Source organism: Platichthys flesus, chromosome 24, assembly GCF_949316205.1.
Source record: "Platichthys flesus chromosome 24, fPlaFle2.1, whole genome shotgun sequence".
Taxonomy (NCBI): domain Eukaryota; kingdom Metazoa; phylum Chordata; class Actinopteri; order Pleuronectiformes; family Pleuronectidae; genus Platichthys; species Platichthys flesus.
The window spans coordinates 8674080-8697322 of NC_084968.1; the positions used below are offsets into that span (position 1 = coordinate 8674080).

At 46.5% G+C, this 23243-nt stretch overlaps 1 protein-coding gene across 7 annotated transcripts in view; it reads right to left on the reverse strand.

Annotated features, from left to right (window-relative positions):
• LOC133949997 (receptor-type tyrosine-protein phosphatase delta-like) overlaps nucleotides 1-23243 on the reverse strand; it is a 333770-nt gene that overhangs the window by 200062 nt on the left and 110465 nt on the right. For all 7 annotated transcript variants that reach the window (XM_062384134.1, XM_062384131.1, XM_062384136.1 and 4 more), the window contains exons 5-6: nucleotides 5664-5736; nucleotides 1627-1739 (exon numbers count right to left, since the gene is read on the reverse strand). The gene's annotated coding sequence lies outside the window, so the exon portion shown is untranslated. The remainder of the gene's footprint in view (nucleotides 1-1626; nucleotides 1740-5663; nucleotides 5737-23243) is intronic.

Sequence of the window (23243 nt, forward strand, 5' to 3'; positions counted from 1 at the left end):
GGGGATAGATCATCTATCAAAGCTCGACCTGGAGGTGAATGCTGGGTCAACATCCCCCCCCCCCCCCCCCCCCCCCCTCAGGTCCTGATACCACAGCAACATACTGTGATGCATGATATGTTTAAAATATATTATTTATACCAAAACATGTATGTACCTCTACACAAAAACTCTTTGGTAGGCGTTGTCGCCCTGACTCGGGTCTGACAGGCGGTTCTTCCTGTGTGTTTTGCCAACCCGGTGCTCGGGTGTAAACACAGCGTGTGGCCCGGATGAGTGTGATGGATCCCCGTTATCGTTGGCGGTTATGTGAGTCGTGCCTATACAACCACAATTCCCCAGCCGCAGCTCATTGCAGGGCGAAGCCGCGCGAGACGTACACCGGAGCTGGCATACAGCCACAGGACTTAGCAATAATTCATCGGCCAAAAAAGCCCTCCGTGTACTCGCCCTGCAATATTTATACCCCCGCTGAATGTATTTTCCCCGGCTACATCATTGGACAGGCCCGGGGGCAGGGATTTCTTCTTCTCTTTCCCAGAACAGCGCTCGTATTTCAGACCTTATCTAAATCTGGGAAAACAATTCAATGAATTTGTCCCATAATCACGTTCTGTCCGCTGTGAATGATGTCGTCCGTACGGCTGCTTTGTTTTTCACGACTAAATGTATAAATCCAATATCTACATTACCAGGTATCTGTGTGGTTTATTCCTCGGGCAGCAAAACTCCATTAGAGTAACGATGACTTGTACGACTGAGGACGTGTCTCTGGGACCTTTTAGTCATTATTTCCTCAGATGATGACCCAGCACTGCTCCTGTGTTTTCTATAAGTCCTTCCAGAATATAGCATGTTAACTGATGAGATAATTAACATTGAGTTAATGCCTTAACCAATAAATCCATAATTAGCCGTTTGTTCCACAACAACAACAACGTTAAGGCTGTATGCATTTCTTTGCATCATGAGTTTCATCTTATTCTAAAATGTCAGAGTCAGTTTTATGTATTTCTAGGTTTACCAGCTTTTCAATAGCGATGAGTCATGACAACACAATACCGTTGACACATTTTAAGACAGTGACATTTTGTGGTTTTGGTTGTATATTAAGAACATGTTAAATATCTAGAGAGACATGAGAGTATCATTAATCCCGATTTTTTAATTTAATTTTATCTTCTGAAATGAATAAACTTAAGTAAATGAAAATAAATTTCATAGTCTTAATGCTCTTTTTTAGGGTTAAACACGGCGTTCCACACAAAAAACCATTACCAAAAAAAAAAGCTACAACTCAATTAAAAAAATGAAAAGGCTGTTTGGTGTAGAAAAGGCTTTTCATGTTTGTTTTCAATGGAAATACTTTTGTGTGTGTTCTGAAAGCAGCTTTGCTCATATTAAAAGCTCACAGTGGAGAAAAAAAAAAAAAACGCAGCGGCCTATTTAGCAATTAAGCTCTTTTTTCTTCTTCTTTTCCTCCAGAATAAATAAGATAAAGCCGTTGCTACATTGGCTACCACAAATATTACGTCTAATATGGAAAAACCTTGTCTGGGGGAAAACAGCTGCTGCATGGATTGGGTGGTTTGTTGATATTGGAAAAGAAACAGTCGTCCCACTCACCAAGAACTGAGGCTCCACACTCGGTTTCATGCAGGTGCCACCATGCTGCCCGATGCCGCTTTACCCTCGCCGACGCGCCACCGACAAGAATCCCCCCCCCTTTTGCCCCCAACCTAGGAGATAAGAAAAAATCAGCAGGGGTGAGGTTTTCATCTCAAACAGCCAAACACAAACTTCACATGTTAAAGATACAAACCGAAAAAAGCCACAGGTGATCCCTCGATGTGGTTTTGTTCACACTTTCAAAAATCAACTAACATCTACATGGAAAGAAATCCATAGATGAAATGTATTTCTAATAATAGCATGTTTTTCATGGACTGTTCTCTACAGCACAAATAAATATTTCAGGTTTCATATGTTCATTTGTTTTAATAGTTTCTTTGGATGTGGCACAGCGTACGACAGGAGACGGATGATAGAATATAGAAAAAGATCTAGATCTGGTCATTACTGTCACTTGGTAAATTCAAGCTGACCGTGTTATCGTGTGAATATGCAAACCATCATAACTATGGTTTCTCTCCTGCAGACTGGCGCTGGTAAATACACTCACTGTGGTGGAGACCCGGCTCAAAAATAATCACTTTTCACTTTTCCCTCAGTGTTATTAGAGAAACATCCTCTGCAATTCTCTGCTCATGAGGCTGCGTGTGCATAGAATTAACTCCTTTAAGAGACATATTAGCGACAGGCCTGAATCTGACGTGCCTTTGGAATGGCTTATGTGCATTTGCATAGCGTTTGCCTTCTGTGCAGGTGAGAAAGCAGCATTAAGCCTGGATTACAGCACAGTTTGCACGTGTGTGTGTGTGTGTACATATTCTTAGCCGTGTACCTTTTTTTAATGTGTGCAAACCTGAGTGTGTTTCAGCTGCCTTGGCATGCCTCCCTATCGCCAGCAGGGCCACAGAGAGCCTGACTGCCATGTTGCTCATGTGGCATCATGAAGGAACGAGCCCCTCCGAGCGCTATAATAAATCATCGCAGACGGGGCTGGGCCACAACACATGCTTGGATCCACACACACACTCTTTATTTTTTTTTGTCCTTAGCCATAACACTATACATCAAACTGAGTTAGTATGGAAGCCTGATCATATCCTGTTCCCTGACCCCCACGAGGGAGCAGGATGGGCTTGTAGTCGGGTCATAACACACACAGACTTGGAAGACGTGTGTGTTTTTAACAACATGGACACCCAATACAAACACTGTGCTGCTATTGAATATTAGTTGGAACTGAAACAGAGCAATGTCTACACTTCAAAGTAAAGATTGGACGGAGATTAAATGGAAATTTATCCCTTGGGGTTGATTAAAAAAATATAAAGCACTAGCCCTCTTTCTACATAGCAGTAATTTAATGTAGGTTTGTGGTAAATATAAATTGTTAACTGTTACCAGGTCACTTCTGTGTTTTTTAACTGTATGCTTTTTAAGGAAGCAGCCTTTGGAAATTTTTTGGGACTCATTGCCATTCTAAACCAGGTCACCTGCTACTGCTGTGAATTGTCCTTATTCTAACACAACTGCATCTGACAGGTGTAGGGCACGTGAGCACAAACGCACCACAAACCCCCTTTAACAAGCCTCTTTAAAGCTTCCTCCCGGAGAAGAAACGTTCAATTCAAATCCAATGCCTTAATGGCTCTCCAGCAGGACTTTCCGAGGGCCTCCGGCCGACTAAGTGATAGTGACAAATGTTGACAATGCGTCAGGCGAGGAGTTAGTGTGACTTAGTTAGTTAAGAGAGTTAGTTAGACTTGTCTGTTTCTGTCTGGCCGCTTTTCACTGAAGCCGCGTTTGTCGCCGTCGTCTTTAATTCAAATCACTTCACCACCTGAGGCTCCAGCGGATCCTCACACATTTACACAACAGCTGCCACAGGGGACACGGGGGATCTGTGTGTGTGTGTGTGTGTGTGTGTGTGTGTGTGTGTGTGTGTGTGTTGAAATGTGAATAGTGAAGAGCATCGCTGCCTCTGAGCCTCTACACTCACCTATTAAGCACATTTGGAAAGACACTGCCCAGTTATTGTTTTAATTGAAAGCCACTAATACGAGATAGGTACATTGTTGTGTTTGTTTTCGTGTTGTTTTCCTTTTGTCTGTTTTTTGGGGGATTTGTGTCTCTGAGTTTCCTGTTTTATTTTGTATTCGGCAGAGTTTCACTTCCTGCTCCTCAATGACTACCCTGCCCCAGCTGTGACAGTCTTCACCTGTGTGCTTCCCTTTGTGTGGCGGTGAGTGCTCCAGCAGCTTCCTACTGGTAATTCCTTGTGTGTGTTTAAATTGGTGACCTCTCCTCTGCCTGATCTCTCACCCTGTGAACCTGAAGTTGAATATATCAGATATTCCCTGCACGGTGCATGAAGCCAAAAACAATACTACTCATCATCATCTGCAGAACTAAACAGGACAACGTCTAAAATGTCTGATCAAATTCTCCATATTCAACAATTTGTTCATTCAATCACAGTTCAGATTACGGATCAAGTGGATATTTAAAGGCGGTGCTGCACGCGCCCAGTTTACACGACCCTATTCTGCACCATGAGGATACTGTGATGCAGCATAACCCTAACCCTAACCCTGTGCAAGTGAGAACTGGTGGCTGCTTGACAATACCTAAGATATCTCATGTTTAAATTCAAGTTTAGGGTTCATGACCCTGAAAATATAATCATCCTTGTCCCACACACTCTGCAGAATACACAGGTATATTTATCCTTTTTTTTTAAGATTGCTGATTTATTTTGCTTTTTAACCATGTTGTTGTATTGCAGTTGAGTCGATGTAATTGTGTGATATAGATGGGTAGATACCACAGACACCCCGGGTGCAACAGCTCAAAATGGCCCAGTGCAGAAGCTTGTGTCCTCCCAGGTACATTTAATGGGGCTCATTGGACAATCCTATGGACATGTTGTGGAGGAATGTTATGTTGTTGTGCGCTGGCCTCTGCCCGGGGAACAGCAACATGCGGCAACACAAGCACTCCCAATTACAGCTGAACCCACGGGCCCTCTGGGATGGGGGTGGGAATGGGGGGGGGGTTAGAACCACAGCACCACTTATTGATGTGAAAAACAGTACAGTGAGAGAGGGGGGGGGGGGGGGGACACTACACTCCGGCTAGTGCTTTTGAATCATCCCACACAAGAAGTTAATTTAATTAACCACACGTTCACTTATTTAATTGTAATTGGAGCGTCTGCGGCATTGTGATTATTTTTCTGCTACCTCACACACGATGATGATGTAATCGAATGGAAATGTGTTTAACTGTATTCCTGTGACTCACCCTGGAGACTCAGCGTGTTTTTATTCACGGTCACACACTGTAGAATACATTACTGCAGATATTTCTCAGGAATCCCTTCTGTTCTAGTCCCTCGCACATTGTGGCAAAGCACTCGTCAGTCGATCTTAATCTTGTGTGAGACGCATCATCTGCAGGGATTTAATGTGAAAGCAGCTGCAGTGGAGGTCCCTGGACTCCAGAGGGCACCATAACCATGCAGGTTGTGTGCCGTTGTGCAGCACATATGTTTCAAGCATTTAGCATCAGCCCACTACTGGGGCAGAGCAGCAGCAGCCATGAGAGAAAAAGCTTTTCAAATGCCCCTGCAGCAGGTTAATCAAGACGTTTCATGAGATTGGCATCGACCATTTTTAGATTCCCTGCCGCGTTCACCCTGATTCAAAAATAGGAAATCAAACCTAACTTGTTTGCTGAGATTACTATTATTTCATATTAAATAATAACAGTCACACGGTCTGGAGATCGATGTACTCCGACTGAATGATGGAATGAGCGTAGTCTTTCCATGCGTTCATCTATACTAACAGCATTTAGTTGTGTGCTCCCCTGGTTGATATCTATGATGTTGTTTATCTTGTTGACGTCTGTGGGGGGGCATTGACATTGGTCACAGGTGATTGTCATAGATGGATCACTTTTATTTAATAACACAATTACAAGGAAGGTTTTTCTCTTTTCTTTTTTTTCAGACAACAGAACGTGGACCTTACCTGTTTGGAATAATCAATCGCGATTGCTGCCTCGGACCAGAGCGATGAAAGAACTGAACTCCTCGGAATCTCCCTGGAGGAAAGAGAGGGAAGGAGAGAGAGAGAGCGAGAGAGGTCAGGATGTGTCATGCTTTAGTGTATCGTACCATCGTCCATTCACCGACACTTGCATCACTGTACTGTAGATAAGTGCCCGGTTTGCTAAGTGCCCATTCACTTTTATTGCCGGGCGTTGGGAGGGTTACTTAAAAAAAATGCACTTCACTCCAGATTAAAGAAGACATGACTCTGACTGTAAAATGTGTCAGATATTACAGTAGAAGACTCACAGTGAGTAACATAAAAGAAAAATACTGCCGCTCTATAGGTGGAAGCTAAAAGCCAGAAGATCCACTTATTACTTGACGTGTAGCGATAGAGAGAGCAAACCAGTAAACAAGACCAACACAAAAGTGAATTTTTCAGTTTCGTAAAAACCTTTTCTCTACACTTTTGTTGTCTTGCAGCTAATCCCCTTAAAATGAAAAATAGCTACTTTGTGTGTTTTCCCACAGCAGCAAATAAGTGCAAAAAGATATAAATGACAAAAACGCAAACGTGCAATGACATCGGGGGGGAAGCTGCCTCATACAGTTTTGACCAAAGATTTAAACACAACTATTAGAAATATCTTTCCAGTGATTTCACAGTGAATAATACACACTTAAAATATTGTTGTGCGTAATCATATTTACCACTCAATGCAGTTACTCTAAACTAATCCATTACACTGATTATCTCTTATTTGCCTGGATGGACGTACACTACAGCCTCTCTGCTTCACAGTGTTATCTTCATGCCTGAGTCCCTCTAGGTTTGCAAGCATGTACGTTGAGAAGGTGCTTTTTTTTTTTCATTGTGCGTAATGAGGATTGCTAAATTTAGAGTCCTGCATGCCTGCTGCAGGTGTCTCCCACACATACTGAAGACAGGATGTTTGGTTAGGTCTGATTGTCAGTAAGCATTTCTGACAGGGACTCTTTCTCTCTCTCTCTCTCTCCTGTGCAAGAAATCATGTCTATGTCCCTGGTATACACAACCACACACACACTGGCATATACACATAGACACCTAGTGGTGACCATACAGGGCACATACATGGACACTTAATTGATTGTCAGCCACTGGGCTCAGACTGACGACTGGGAAATGAATAACAATGCGGCAAGGGACCCCAAGGGATGTCCAATACAGATAGAGACACAAACTAAACACCAAATAGTGGAGGTCGAGCACAGGCTTGAAAAAATGGCCGACTCGCGTCAAACGTCACTCTGGTGTCTGACAGATCCCCGCCCGTGTTTTGTATTTTGCACGACAATGACACTGGTAATTGGACGCTCGACACCGCAACACCCGCATTCTGCCGTCCCCATGCAAACATTCAGTGTCTTCAAAGCACCGCTCATGTTATTCTCCCTTGACTCTTTGCATTTTCAAGCCTTACTTCACTTCTTTTTCTTTTTTTTGCTAAAGCACTTGATATGCAAAAAATCATATGTTTGCTTTCAAGATCAAAGGTTCTTTTCCCCCCCTATCCCTGTCTAAAATTGGACTCCTTTCACTATGCAAGCCAACAAAGAGCAGCGTCTGCTCATATAGCCCATTCCGAGCATACTGATTAATTAGCTTGTATAATTAGCTTAATGATTTAGAGAAACATGGCCGTGGACGCCCAGGAAGCTATGCTAATGGACCCGTGTCTGTAGCAATTAAAATGCCCATAACTTAACAATGGTTGCTTGGAAGTCCAGGAAGCTGCTGTGCAAAAAGGAGTGGCGATCAATGTGGCATCATAGTAGCCGGCGTTGGGTGATGATGAACGCCGCGGTATTCACCACATTGTGAGCCGGTGCTGCGAGTCATGTGTTTGCATTCAGTAATATTTTTCTGGAGTGCAGACACCACTGGAAGACTGGGCGCTAATGAAGTGTTCTCCCTTCTCTCCAGGACGATTAGCTTTGGAGCTGGCGGCACACTCGCCGGCACTCAGACCTCAAATTAGACATGAAAAGTGCAAAACCTGCTTTTAGTGGCACGAGGAGCGAAATTTATCTTCTGTCTTTCTCATTGTGCCACTTGATGTAGCTTCTGTCAGCCGGTTATGTTAACTCCGTGAGCAAAGCTCGCAAGCGAGGGACACGCTGCCGTGGACTTTACGCTTTGCATTAAATGCGAGTCGGAACCCGGGAGCTAGTGGCATCAGCATTTGTGGCCCAATCCAGAAATAAATTGACTGTTTATGACCTTGCCCTGTACAGTAACCAATAGAGACACCAGCTCATCTCATAAAACCACCAATGTTGAGGCGGAGGTGAAGATATTACTCGTCCGTGCAGGATTTTTTCTCTTTTAAACGGCAGTCAAGTGGGAGCAGTTTCGAAGAATCTTATCCTTATTTATTTATATATTACATTTTTGTAATGTGATTGAACGCGGGCGGAGATCACACCCAGTCATAAATGACTAGTAATTTACTGCACACTTTGCCACTGACAAAGCGTTGGAGTTATGGTGCCACTGGGGCCTTTTCAAACGGCACAGGGAAGATGGGCCGTGGTGCGGAGAGAGATAGTTCAGTGTTTATTGCAGGACCAGTGTAGAACCGGCTTCAGGCCTGTGACAAAAAGTGGCAGTTTGATACCTTGGGAATGTACAACTTAATAGATGTCTGGTTATATATAAAATGTATTACAGCCCAGTATTGAATACTGAAAGCTACTTAAAAGCAAACCTATGTGACGTTTACTGAGCAACAGCGCCCTCTGCAGCCACATGAACGCTGTAAAGCTCTGGGACCAAGAAATTAAAGGTTCAGTGTGTAGGATCATGTGACATCTAGTGGTGAAGTTGCATGTTGCAGGTGTTCTCATCTCACCAATTCTGCCGATAGATCCCTTTCACCTAAATCTGACACTGGACCTTGAAGCATTTTTCATGTAGAGGAAAAACACTTTCTCTACTGGAGCTCTCCAGCAGTACGCCAACTCTCTTTAGAAGTAGTTGTATTTTGAGTCTCCTCCCTGCATACTGGAGATAAGTGATGGTTTCCACTGACTTCTAAGTCTTTATGAGTATTCTGCAGTCATTCACGCTGCGACTGCCAGTCAGTTCCTCGCTTCTCAGGCGGTTGCACACGCTCACCATGTTACATTGAGCTTGAACAGGTGTTCAGTGTGAAGTCAGCGGAGCATCATACTCATTTTGGAGCTGTGATTTTAAGGTAAAGTCGCGTAGTGTTGCTTTAAATTCTGAAGTAATTAATCACAGGAATGCCTGACCTGGATATCAATCGTGTAAATGTTGCCTGATTACACATGTATGACTTAACTCTCCAAAATCGCTTAAATTACTTACTTAAGAGCTGAAATTACACTTTATCAAGTGTTTATTGGTGTTTTGGAGCAGTGGAAACAAGTTGTACAGCAGTAGCAAAGGTAAGAACACTATTAACACCTCCCCTTTCTAACTCTGTGTGTCTACAGTGGGTTCATCTGAGCTTTTGAACAGCAAGCTGAAAAACACCATGACATCATGTGATCGCTGGGCTGTGGTGGTTCATCACTACAAGGAACGTCTTTCACAATTAAACCTAAATTAAACTAAACTAAAATATCCAAGAGCAGCTTTACACCGACACCAGTGGTTTGTTAGGAGTCTGACTGCACTTTTAGACACGGTAAGAAGGAGTAAAAAACGATGCCAGAGCAGCACGGCACAGAACTCAGTGAGGCCTGCGTCTGCTCATTTGTGAGAATGAGGGCGAAGAGGTGAAGCAAAACGCTCAAGGCAGCGGGTCAGGGGCAAAGTACGGATCAGCTCACTGACTCTACCTGACTGAATTGTTTTTAAGCAACAAACAATTTATCAGTATTAAGCTGCCAATTCCACATCGCTTCAGATTCCATATGCCATGGATCCGCGGGCACTCCCAAGCGCTAATTGCAACTCGTCGTCTCGATGACAATCTGTCGGTGCCTGCGCGCGGTGCCAGCAGGTGCGGCGCTATTCACTGGTGTGAGCCGAACATCACAGTCCCGGGTTTGACACCATTGTGTCAAAAAACTCTGTGCTCAGCTCGTCAGCTCTGCCGCGCTGTGCCCAAACAAGCCGGCTAAAAATGAGCATTTGGGAAGTGATCCGCCTCTCTCGCTTTCCCTCGCTCTGTCTGTGCCCACAGCTGCCTCAGTGGCACAGGGTGGCGTCACTGTCAGAGGAAGATAGAATTAGTTATATAGTGCATCATGTGTCTGTTTAGAATTGGCGTCATGCGATTTGATATTTCCATCACATTTGCATAGGTTTCTTCAATCGCCGGGCTGTTGTTGACAGGATATCACACGAGCCGGGTGAGCTGTCTGACTGAGAAATGTTCCCATCACATCTCAAACATTCTCAAAAACACTTTTTTACCAGGAAGCAACTTTTTATGTACAAGTTATTTGACATGTCTGCAAACAAGCGCTGACGGCAAACTGAATTTTTGCCCCCTGTCCATCTTTTTTCTCCGAGGACAAAGAAAGTGGAGCACGGCCGCTCCCGGTTGCTGGAGAACAGCTGAGTGCAGGCTTCATCTCGGGCGAGGTACCGTCCTCTTGTCTGCACTCAAAGCCGTTTCCCTCAGCAGAGTTTTCACATCACGCCAGAAACTTTCCATCGTAATCTGCTCGGCGTGCACTATATTAATCGCTTAAAGATCTCATCAACACAACGGGGCGAGCTTGCTGTCAGTGCAGGATGTAGATTAAGCGGAAGAAAAGGAAGGGGGCCTCGGAGGTGAAGGATGGAGAGAGAGGGTGAAGGGTGAGGGATCAGATGAGGTGGTGAAAACTGAGTATGGAACAGGAGGAAGGGGGGGCCGGGGGGACATCAAGGATCCGAGGGAGAGGCAGAGTGTCAGACCTCCATCTGCCTCTGGCACTCTCCGGAAACTCTACGCCACCGTATTCGGTCCCCTGTTTCCAGTCAGCGTTGGAAAATGTGATAGCATTGATCATCTTCTTAAAAGACTATCTGCCCTGTCACCGTATCACCTCCGTGCCATTAAGATGACAGGCTGAGTTGCCTTAAAAGGTTTCTCTCATGTCTGCCAGCTATTAGATTGCCTCCCACATCCTCGCCTCGCTTAATTTGCGGGAGAATGCCGGCGAAAAATTACAAATGTTTAATCGTCCATTGCATTGGCTTTTAACGATCGTCTCTTGTTTGTTTTTTTCTTAACGAGATTTGGCGAGATCTCCGACCTTAAAATAGATCGTGACCCGTTCAAAGGTGGTGGGGATGTTCGCGTGGATTGAGACGCTTTGTTATTGGAAGCACGTTGTCATCAATCAAAACGCGGTAATTCCATCGCATTCCTTTGCTCCCTGACAGATATTCTATTTCTATTGTCCTGATGCATTACTGCTTTGACTCTCGCAGCCCCCACGTGTCCCCGAGGAGCTCCCGTCTCGCGCCCTCACCAGCACCGGCAGGGAAAAATAAAGCAAATGGGTTTTGTTCTCCAAATCGTGCACATTTCCTCCTCCTATAAATCCACTTTTCTCCGCACAAATCTTTTGGGGAAGTTCGGACTGCCCCTCTGCTTATTAGCCAGCCGGGGATCAATTCATCACCTTTGAGGACAAAGCACGGGCGGCGCCGAGGGATTCTCCCCGGCCCTTTGATTTATGGAGTCGGAGGAGAAGCAGGGCATTTTTGGGTCATGCAAATTCTTCAAGGCACAAGTGCCTGCCCCTCCTACCCGCTCTTTGTTTGGAATTCATTTCCTTGGCAGAGGGAGAGAGATAGAGAGAGTGAGTGAGTGACTGGGGATTGTAACTGAATCAGGGGGTTGGAGTGTGAGGGTAATGATGCTGCAGCTTACATTCACTGACCGAGCATCAAACAGTGGATTATCTGGGAAATCAGGGCTGTTTGGACTTGACTGAATATTCAGATTCTCAAATCTGCAGCACAAACCGGAGACCTGCCACGAATGGCTCCCGTGCAGTCGCGTGCCTCCGCCACTAGTCTGTGCTATTGGCCCAGCGAAACCCTGCCTCTGCATGTGTGACCCACTTTTCCCCACATAAGGAGCTGCAGGAATGTGGCCGCCCCGCCTCACCTGCGCCGGGCTCGCTCTACAACTCCTTCATTTGTAATCGCCCTCTTGCAAACGATGGGCTGGGGACCGGGGCTTGTGGGAAATGTATTTCCTGTGAAGTAGGGGGGTGGGGGGGGGGGGCAGCTGCAGCGAGGTTGACTGAGTGCTGCTGGTTTTGCACAGCTGTTACAAGGCGGGTTTGAAACATTGCATCACGTATTGTGTGATTGAGCCTCTCATCTTCTGACACTACAAAAAGCAGGGGACAGGGGGGGGCTCTATTTTGAGGTTAAACACTTGTCTGTTGAAAACATTCTTTCCCTAAGTTGTGTGTGTGTGTGCATGGAGCAATACCTGTGAGAACACAGACCAAAACACAAAGCATTAGCATGTGCTGCCGTGTTTGCCAGCCTTTTGGTTTTTGGATGTCGAAAAATGTAGATTTTGCAATTCCGGCTCCATCGCTTGCACGTCTGCAGAAAAAACAACAACTCCATTCCGTCTCCCTCTTCCTTTGTGCTGTAACGACAAGCTGTGTGTGCAGGCTCCACTTCACAATTCACCAGCCACTGCCTTGGCCATCATCCACACTCCTCATAACAAATGAGGCCGCGCCGGCGAGCCGATCTCTCCAAAACACCGAAACCACCGGCCGCATCTCTGTCATCTCGTCTCCCACCTCGGCCTCTCCCTTTTTTATTCCCCCCCCCCCTTTTTCAACACCTTGTTTAGGCCCACTCCCGCCTTTCTTGTGGCAGAGAGCACAAGACTCACCGTTTGCTGAGTGGGCAGCGGCGAGCGGAGGAGGACCGAGGAGAGGAAATGCAGAGAGGAAGGCGCGGAAGGAGGAGGGAGAGAAGGAAGAGAGTTATCTAACAGGATTAAAGGAGAACAACGGAGTGGAGAGCACTTAAAATACTTATGACATGAGCCCTCTTGCAAAAAGGAGGGGATGAGTAACAATGGCTGAATCACTCTTGAGGCTCTCTGTCTCTGCACAATATGCTCTCTCACACCTTCCTCCGTTCTCCCTCTGTCTCTCTCTCTCTCTCTCTCTCTATTGCCACCTCTGTCTCACTTTCTCTCGCCCTCCATCTTTCCCCCCCTTCGGCTTCATTTTCACTTACCAGCCGGTGGGATTTGATGGATCTCAGAGGAGTCATGTTAATAATGGGTGTGTGAGAGAGAGAGAGAGAGAGAGAGAGAGTGGCTTTAATTAACTAAAGAAAGAAAAGGTATTCAATTCAGATGGATTGACGAGAGCTTCCACCGGCTCAGATAGACTGTAATCCTTTAGGTGGATGTTGCTGGATTGGGTTGGGGGAGTAGATGAGGATAAAACGATAGGGACATGCAAAGAGAAAATCTGGATTCGAAAGAAGGGGAATGGTGATCTGGTGGTGGACAGATGCAAATTCTGAGATTTGGCAAAAGGGCAGAACAAATCTGATGTGTAGCCAAAGGACGGGGCAATAGAAGAAACATGTGCTGCCCAGAATTTGACCGGGACAACCGCTTTGCCCCACTTCTGCCCCAGACACCAGAGAAAGCAAAAGCCCAAACAAGGTTTTCACAGCGAGGCCAAACACATTTCCAAGTTAATTTCACCGGTCTGGTACATTGAGATGTCAGCCCGCAAATGAGAACAAATACCCTTCCCCCCTCATCCCGACCATGCAGGAATCAGAAAGGTGGAACGGGATGACAAATGTCCTCCGGGCGGGATCGAACTTCCGGGAGAGGGGAGCACTTCAAACGGCCGGCGTGCGCCTCGCCAGGCACCTCCGCCCGTCTTGAATGCGGAGATAGCAGCCGTCTGGCAGCTTCGGCTGAAAAGGCACACAGACGCGCTCCTTTGCACACAGGTGTTGGAGCACACCAGTCTTTGCATAAGTACACAAAAAAAAAACCTCTTCTACCGCACTCCTCAAACAATCCTATTCTTACCGCAAAACAAACAGACACACAAACACAGGCAGCCTCAAGCTTCTCTCAATGAAGACGCGGCACATCCTTTGTCCAAACCTCGACAACCGCCTTCTTTCTCAGTGGATTTTAATGCCGGAGATCTAATGTGTGTACACTTGCTATCAAAAGATTCCTCTCGGCGGATGATGTCTCCGGAGGCGCCGCTCCCTCTCCCTTCACACGCTTAACACACACGTGACGGCAGAAGACAAGAAAGTCTCCCACCTTGTTGTTAATAGGGCATGTTCGAATATTTCACATTTTAATGATGATGAAGATCATGGCGGCGTGCCCGGAATAATGACGACTTGGTCGCGTGGTAAATTGAGATCTGGGTTTTGGTGCTGACTCTCCAAAGAGGGGGACTTAAGGGGCTTCAGGGATTTGAAAGACTCGGTTCCACCGGGAATCTGTGAGTGCCTCAATGACGAGAATCATTAGGCCGGAAAAGAAAAATAGCTGGAATAACTCAAAGGCGTAATCGGTAGTTTACCGAGGGCGGGGGAGAGGAGGTAGGGGGACGGAGAGAAAACGTTAACGCCGAGGAGAGAAATCCGAGAGTGACCAGACGGCGCGGTGACGTGTTCCCAATCCTCGCTGACACACTCCTGATGTGTGACAGTGAGGGACAGATGGGAAAAGCAGAGGGAGAAAGCCAAGGAGAGCGTGGATAAAGGGGCCGCTCGAGGAAAGGATGAGGGGATGGAAAAAGTGGACGAGGGGAAGCCGAAAAAATGTTCGTGCATAGCCACATCCCCTCGAGAACTCTTTTCAAGTTAACTTGCGTGCCCTTCAGCAAGGCACTCTGGCCACTTCAGGGAAGCTCGGCGCGGTGGCCAGCTGTACGCGAGCGGCGGGCAGCTCACAGGTGTAAACGAGTGTGACCTCTGTCGATGTGCAACTGCTCCCCGAGGCCGTTCCTGGAAATAAGTGTTTTCGTAGTCAGCAGGCCTCGTCTGATAAAAGCGAGCAGCTCGGAGTGAGGAAGAGGAAACGAGAGCAACGGCGTCGAGGAACAACAGCGACATAAATCACCTAAAGCATCAGTGAACCGAGCGAGCGCCTGAGATTGTTGCAGCCCGAGAATAGAGTCGGCTGCATGCACTTGCGTCTGAGCAGAAAGCGAGGTCAAGGGCGCAATTGGAGCTGATCTGAGACCTGTGGGCAAGTGAGGTGCATCGGTGTACAGCCCCGCGCCAGTGACTGACAGAAGGCAGGAGAGAAAGTAGAGTCACCGGAAGGAGGGAGGAAGGGGAAGTGTCGAGAGGCGGCGCGAGGAGGACGGAAGGCTGAATATTAAAGTGTAACCTGAAAGTGCTGCAGATAGGAAGAAGAAGAAGAGGCAGAAACAGACGAAGATGGGGGGGGGGGGGGGGGGGGGGACAATATGCATGGATATTAGAGGGAAAGGGTGTATTCACCTGGTGGCGATATGGATGAGGGAGGAAGGTAGGGGGGAGGTGGGGAGAGAGGAGAGTGTGCAAAAGAGAGATAGGCGTTCTTGCTCTCCTCTGGGGTGCTCGGGAACAAAAAAAAAAAAAACAGAAAGACAGGTGAGATAGAGAAAGAGTGAATGGTAAAAGAAATGTGGGAATAAAAGAAAAAGGAGAGAGAGAGAGAGAGATTTTTTTGGGGGGCGGGGGGGAGAGCGTAGATAAAAATAGAGAAGACAGGGGGAGAGACATCTCGAACAAGCTCGAAACTATCTCCCCAGAACACGCTTATCTCCCAAAGTGCAGACAGTACATTATCTCCACCGGCACCAAAAACAGCCTGAATCATCAATAAGCGAAATCTGGTCGCAGGTAAACATGACGCACACACGTACCGGCGCTGAGGAGGCGTGATGGCGTGTGTAGGGGGGGGGGGGGGGGGGGGGGGGTTGGAGATACAGGGGCTGCAGACAGCTTCTCGTTATCTGCCGCGCATCGGTTATTAACGCGGCGTCCGTCCGAGCCCCTAATTAATGCAGATAGCCAAATGCCAGACCTGATGAAACACCGCGGTGAGGGATTAGCCGGAATAACAAACACTCTGACCGGCATAACTTTGTCTCCCTGATTAGGCGGCAGAGGGAGAGGAGGAAGAGGAGGTGGGCAGAGCATTTCTGGAACCACTTAAGCCCTCTCTTTCCCTCTTTCCTCTCCTCCCACCTCCACTTCAGTGTCCTTAATGAAGACTTTCTGCCTCTCTGCCGCGTGTGCCCCCGTTCTCCCAGCCCTCCCTCCCCTCGGCCGCCGAGCGCTGTCCTAATTCCGCTCTGATAGATGAGAGGGAGAGGAAGAGGCTCGTTAAAAATGGCTCCGCTCGTTGTGCGTTTGCAGGTTTTCTTTTTTTGTTTTTTGCCGTCAAGAGGCAGGTGTGTGTGTGTGTGTGTGTGTGTGTGTCTGGTCAGGCTTCTCCCAGGTGTTGCCAGCAGGGGACTGGATGGTGATTCGGCACGTGGCGCAGGAGGAGTCGTTATCTCCAACGGTTTTCTGCAAGTGTTTTTTGCAGCTTTGTTTTTGCATTGGGTTTTTTCCATGCCTTGTTTCATGAGAGGCCTGAGAAAAACAAGGAGCCGGCAAAAAAATAAAAACCGCGGCCAGATTGGCGTCGGTAGAGACATCAAGTCTTGAGCAAGGTTAGAGTACGTGTGGTATTTACTCCACGTCGAAAGACCAATAGGTGAAGGGGAGCTAAAGGAGGGAGATGGACCAGAACTGACAGTTCTATAATGCATTGCATCTCCCCCCCCCCGGAGGAGAAGCGTCCTCTAAACAAACCAAACACCACCTGACTAAGAGCCCATTTCGTGGCGGAGAACATGCTCTCCCCAGGTTGTCAGGGAGCGAGGCGCTTGCTGCTGAGCCGTGTGTAGAGAGATATCCGAACCGCTCACACGAGAGTCATCGGGGAGTTTCAGCCAAGTCTGCGGATGAAGCGGCGTCTGAGAGGAATACGTCAACATTCTGGGGAAATGATGCATTCTCTTCCCAAGAGTTGGCTCCGAGAGATTCGCACTCCTCCCACATCTCCGCATTTAATATGAATCTAGGAGCAGGAGATTAGCCTAGCTTAGCATAAAAGGGTGGACAGGGGAGACAGTGATCCTGGATCTTTCCACATTTCTAAAAGATATGACTTGTGAGATTTAAAGGTTCTTGGAAGTGTATTTTTGGACTTGAGAGAGACGGAGGCTGTTTACCCTTGCTTCCAGTCTTTAGCTCTAACTAGCGGAATAACAACGTAACATGTTTATGTATCAGTTGAAACGCTTTCAAATATATAAAAAAAAATGTTTTGCAGTGTGTGCAAAGCTTCCCCTGAATGTTAATCATACATGGACTTAACATTCTGGATGAACCATAAACCACATTGATATGGTTATGATTCCAATCAAATCTGAGCTTTTCTGTATATTAAACAGAAGTAGAGATCCTGTAATTGGTAATTGTTTCTTTAAGTCAACAAAAAATGATGTTCATTAGATTCAGATATAGGTGACAGCTTATGGATGAAAACGATATATGTTACATTAAACAATAAACAGTTAAAGGTTCAGTGTGTAGGATTTAGTGACATCTAGTGGTGAAGTGTCATAATGCAACTGAATGCCTCGCACCTCACCCTCTCCTTCCAAACAAAGGTTAACATGTGGCAGCCTTCAGTTAACATAAAAACTCAAAAAGGGTGTTTAGTTTGTTGAGTCTGGGCTACTGTAAAAAAAACATGGCGGCCTCTGTAGAGAGGACCCGCTCCTGGCGATAGATCCTCTTCAATTTAGTCTCACAAGCTGAACCTTTAAAATGTGATGTGGTGGATCTTGAACTCATAATAGAGGCCGTGTGCGTGTTGAGAGACTGTGACAAACTTAATTTCTGCTCTGATCACTGACTGCTTGTAATTACCTATTTAAAAATGTCACCATCTATGAGGGAAATGACTGGTGTGTGTGTGTGTGTGTAACCAGTGCTGGAGGATGCAAAACAGGGAGGCGTACATCCTCGTACACAAACATTGAACACTGCAGTTTGGGTGAATCCCTCCGTTCATCATCTCAGGCAATGATACGTTAAAGTCCTCAATGATGTAGTTATCTCAGTAAAATACCAAGTGTAACTACAATAGCGATAATTGAGAAAATAAGGTCAGCTGAGACACAAATCAGACGTAAACACGAAAGGCAACCAGATATTGTGTGCAGACGCTTGTGCGAAGGTTAAGGAGAATTAAACCTCCATTAGCAGCACGAGGAGAAGCCTATCAACACCACGTCTTTTTTTCCGAAAACGTTCAAAGCCACAAAAAGGCATCTGGCTGAGTACACACACGCCACATGGTGTGCTCACAAATTGCAATGGTTAAAAAAAAAAACAACGATTAAAAGGTTAAGTTGAGGGGTTGTGTTGCTAGAATTAAGAAAGTGCCTCCGATGCTTGTGCAGAATAAACTTTCTCTGGTGTAAAATATGCACAAACCGGCGCTTCCTGCAGGATCATAGAGGAAAAAGGCTTTAAAGATATCCTCAGCCGATCTAGCGGGTGTTGTTAAACCCCAGCAAATCCTCCGCACAGTTGTAGTGTGATATGCGCCGATATAATATATTCAATGTAATATGATTGAAAGATTATTAATATCAGGCTATCGGGATTCAGGAATTGAGCCAAAATATTCAAAATATACATTTTCAATAAGCGTACTTTTAGTTTTTTCTCACTTGATCCAGGAAGTGTCCGAGAACAGGGAGACATGTCCACATCACGAATATAAAAACAAGTCTGTCATCACATATTCATATTTGAGAATTTGGAAACTGTTTTTTTTTTTTTGTGATACTTTGCTTAAAATATGTGGAGTTGTACAGTCGGCCTCACTCCACTCACTCTTACACACACACACACTATATCCCCTGCTGCACCTTATTCACAGTTATAATCTGTATAAATAGCTTTCGGCTCCTGTGTCCTCCCACATGAGATCCAACATGCATAATACTCTTACACTTAGGAGCTCTGCGGCACAGACATAATCTCACGCGTGCATTCCGCTGCTGGGCGACAAGCATCCCCCCCCTCTTGCATCTGTGCCTCACGTGAAATATGAAAAAGGCTTCCGACCTGCGAGAGTGCAATTGTGCCATTTTCGAATGCATGGCCGCGCAGACAGAGGTTTCAACGTGTAGGAGAGCTGTAATCTATGAATGTTTCACAGCAGTACGTTGTAGTGTAGGTGTGCCGCCCAACACACACACACATGCGGGCGTGTTTCAATGAGCATCATTCACATGTACTCCTGTGCCAGTTTGAGCTGTCTCCATTACTCTGTTGCTAAAATTACCCCTTTTGTTCATAAAAGTGATTCAGGGCAGCATTTAAAGCTTTGCATCACCGCGTTAAAGTGTAAATGTGAGAGGGGACACATGGGAATTGCCGCCTCAGAGTTCGGTTCACTCTCACACTCTGAAGATGATTCTTTCCTTCCCTTCCCGTCTTGTTGTTTCACTTTGTTCCCCGCTACTTCCTGTGTGCACAATGCCTCAAATGCGTTAATGGCGGACAGCGAGGCCGTCAAACTTAATTCCTCACATTTGCAATTCCAGCCCGGCAAGAAAGCGGTGTGAGCGCTTAACGAGTCGGGCGCATATATAATTGCGGGCCCGGCATGTTACAGTGACAGGTGGAGCGGTGTAGGCTGCCCTGCACGTACCATAACATGCAGCATGTTCAAACACTTGAGAGCAAACACGCCTGACAGCCGAAGTGATGCAGTGTGACTGTGGAAATGAGCACAGCAGCCGTGTATTTAATTCATGCTATGAGGGGCCTTTGTGGACGGCGCCCAAACTATTCAGAAGGAATATCACTGCTTCGCTTTTCCCACACACACCGACTCACACACACACACACACACTGACTGCAATCAAAGCACACAACAGTATCTGCAAACATGTATTTTCCTGCATGAAACCGGCTTTGTAATCACCGAAGCAATATGAAAAGTGAGGTCTTCAGGTGAATTGTATTGCGTGCACGTGCATCGTATTGCTTGAAGGGGTAATAAGGTGAGTGGGGGTGCAGTTCTCGGCGTGCACATAAGTACACACACATCATATAGTTTTTTTTTACTTCCATAGCAGCTGTCATGCGTGCTGCACGGGTTTATTGATCACCCTTAATACAGCCGTAACCTTTGATGGATGTGCTGAGTGGGAGTGATCAGGGTGATAAATACACAAACTAGTAGTTTCCGGCTTTGCAGCGGTGCAAGTCAGTGTGGATGGCGGGGGGGCAAATGGAGCCAGCAGAGTGAGCTGCATGCTCATTGCCTGCACGGGAACCCTAGTTAACGGGCAGTGATGTATTCCGGGGCATCAAAGGCTCAAAGTTGAGAGTTTTAAAGCAGCTCGTCACTATTGATTTTCACACGAGGAAGCAGCTTCCCGGGTTCATTATGTGGAAGCTCTCAGGCCTCACGTTAGGCAGCCGGGCCGCTGCACAAACAACAGGGGGCTCGGGGGGGGGGAAGCGTTTCCTTCTGTTGTTCGAGAAGGAGAGAATTTTGTTTCAATCATTCTCGCTGCTTTGCATTCACCGGATAGAAAGTATAAGCTCCGGCTAATGAATACCATTAGAATGACTCCAGTCCCCCCGGGGGGCGCTCTCACAATTAATACACATTTTAATTGAGCACAGAAAAATGGGACCATTTGGTGCTTTGCGGTGAGAGAAAAAGGAAGATGGGGCTAAGATGTAATTGCTGAAAGTTTTTTTTTTTTTTTTTTTCAGGAGAAATTGTTTCCCTGCTTGTTGCCTGCGAGTCTTCTGAATTGTCAAAAGAAAAGATAATAACACACGCATTTCCATGTGTTGTGTTTGTGTGCAATTTGTGCTGTGTACATGAAGTGTCTAATTTGGTGGTGTGAGTTTGCCGTGGCTGGATTCAGCACTGAGCTGCTTAAAATGATGCATATTAATTTTTTCGCTATTTTAGGTTGTTTTGGTCCACTTTGTGCACGGGGAGTAGATAACATTTTGAAAAGTATGTAAATGTATTAATTATGTGGGAGTTACACAAGCTTTAGTGTGCATCAGACTTTTAAAAATGGGGCCGTGTGTGTGAGTTTCACAGCAGAGCTCAGCATGCAGCTTTCTCAAACAGCTGGCTGCCTGTCCAAAGTGGACTCGGGGAATGCGGGTGAGCCAAAAGTGGACACATCAGTGCGGACAATCGATATCTCATTAGCGTGTCTGCTTCAGTTCCCGTTTTGTGGCTTTGCATTCCCCCGCACACACTTCACCGGATCAGCCGGCTGCGGCCCACGTGGCGTTGAGGCCAGGGCTGCAAAGTGCACCAGACACAGGAGAACGCACCGGCGCCGAGCTCCACGTCCTGCGCACACTTGCTCCGAGTCCATCACCCCCCGCGATACCATCGGTGCAAAACATCCGAGCAGCGCAAGTTGTTAACTCTTCTGAATTTTACCGGCAATGCCATCAACCTTTTTTTTTTTTTGTTTTGCATATTTTTAGACGGAGGGAATCGGGGACACAAGATATGTGGCGGTGCTGGTACACCTGGAGATAAGGCAGGATGAGCCTCGGGCATAGGAGGGCTGGAAGACTCCTCTTGTCACTTTAGATAAGGGGAAGGGAAATGGGGCTGGTAGCTGAGGGACCAGCTAAGTGCTTGTCGCTGTCCCTTCAGCTTCCCAACAGCAGGCCGCCACGGTGCATCTGGACGGGCAGATGCCCATCTCGCTGCCATCAGTCGCGTGAGGGGCTCATTCCTAAATGGCCAGGCGGAGAGCGGGGCTTGATGAAAGTGGCGGTAAAGTTTGCAAGTGAATTGCGTTTCAGCTGTCACGCCGAGGGAAATTTGGTCCCGGTGCAAGTGGCAGGGCGGATGAGCGGGGAGAGAGACTGTCCATCAACCAGAATAGCCAAATTGGAGCCAGCGTGTCTGAGGGCATCTTCCCTGCTGGAGTGCCCTTCGGCAATGCGCTCACTGCTTGTAAACTCCCAGGATGGTATTCTTTCCGAGCAGTGTTTACTAAAATAACCCAGTGAGTCTGATATTGTGTATTATACCGGAGCGCCCGTTGAGTTCAGTTTCCTCATGAGGACGCACACGAGTGTCCTGCGTCTCCCGTGGCTTTATCAGGAGACGTGAATTGAGTTATTGTCGTTGCGCAGCTGTTCAACAGAATCATGTCTCCCTGAGTGGTACAAAGAATATATATATAAAACAACACGCAATGGAATCAGAAGGGAATCAGAGACACAAGACAGGAGCTTTGGAAAGTTTGAAAATAGCCACTCCGGTGTCACCTGGGTTACCTCGGGCTAAAAATAAGTTTTTAGACTTGAGCTCAGGAGAATACCCGCAGAATGGGTTCCTCACTTTCTCAGGAGTTGAGCTCCCGCACCTGAACAAGGCAGGAGGAACTTCTCCAGCTCAGACACAACAGCACAGGAATCTGAGGAGCGTTAAGACGAGGGGGCGGAGATTGTATTCTTATATACAGAGTTCAGTGCACGTCCAAAAGCAGCTTTACAAACTGGAGTAAATGGAAATTAAAATGCTTTCCAGTTACATTACAGGAAATGTAAGATCCAGTATCTTTGGAGCCGGATGTATGCCAGTTAAATATGCGCGGCTCTGTTTCTAACGATACCGTTTTCTCATTAATATAAACTTAAACATTGATCACTGACACTTTAGTTTGAAACATTCAAACGCACCAACAGACAAACGTCCCATATAAACACTTCACCTTTTGACCCTCGAGAACAGAAGAGAGAAACACAAAAATGCATTTCTATTCCCTTATTGTTGATTATTGATTTTTCTCCCCGGAGCGTTTGCTGTGCTGTTGTTTTTAAGATGGTGCGTACGAGATAGCTGCTCAGAGGGATATCTCTGTAGAAGGTCCGCTGTGGAATACTTAAAAGGGAAGTGATGCGCGTGTCTGGCCTCGCTCGGTTGGTTCGTTCTTCAAAAGATGGTATGTACCGGCCCGGCGTCCTGCGCCCCATGGCAAAGACGAGACCTCGGCGGGGGGGGGGACGTGCTGTCTCACTGTTATTATGTACGTTCAGAGTCACATCTGGTCTAATTACCGCTGCGTGAATCCAGAGTGATTACGGCACATTTCATTATTCAATTTAGCTCGTGTGATCTCATCACATCGGCTTTTACTTTAACCTCAGTCATAATCTTCCCTGAGGGGATTTAGTTTCATAACGTAAACGCTCCATGTTATTGTGTAATAGACTTAAAGGGGTCTTACGTACAGTCAGGAATAAAATCACACAAATAAGTGGTGGGATTGTGTTTAACCCCGCGGGTCATTAAAGTCATTCCAGGAAGTGGAGCTTCATTATAAGAGACCTGATCGCATTATTCTTCACACGTCTCTGCCACCTTGTTCCGGTTGTTTTGTTTATGACTGATAAATAACAGCGCTCACGCAGGGACGTCCACTCGCACACAACCTGCCTCCTCCT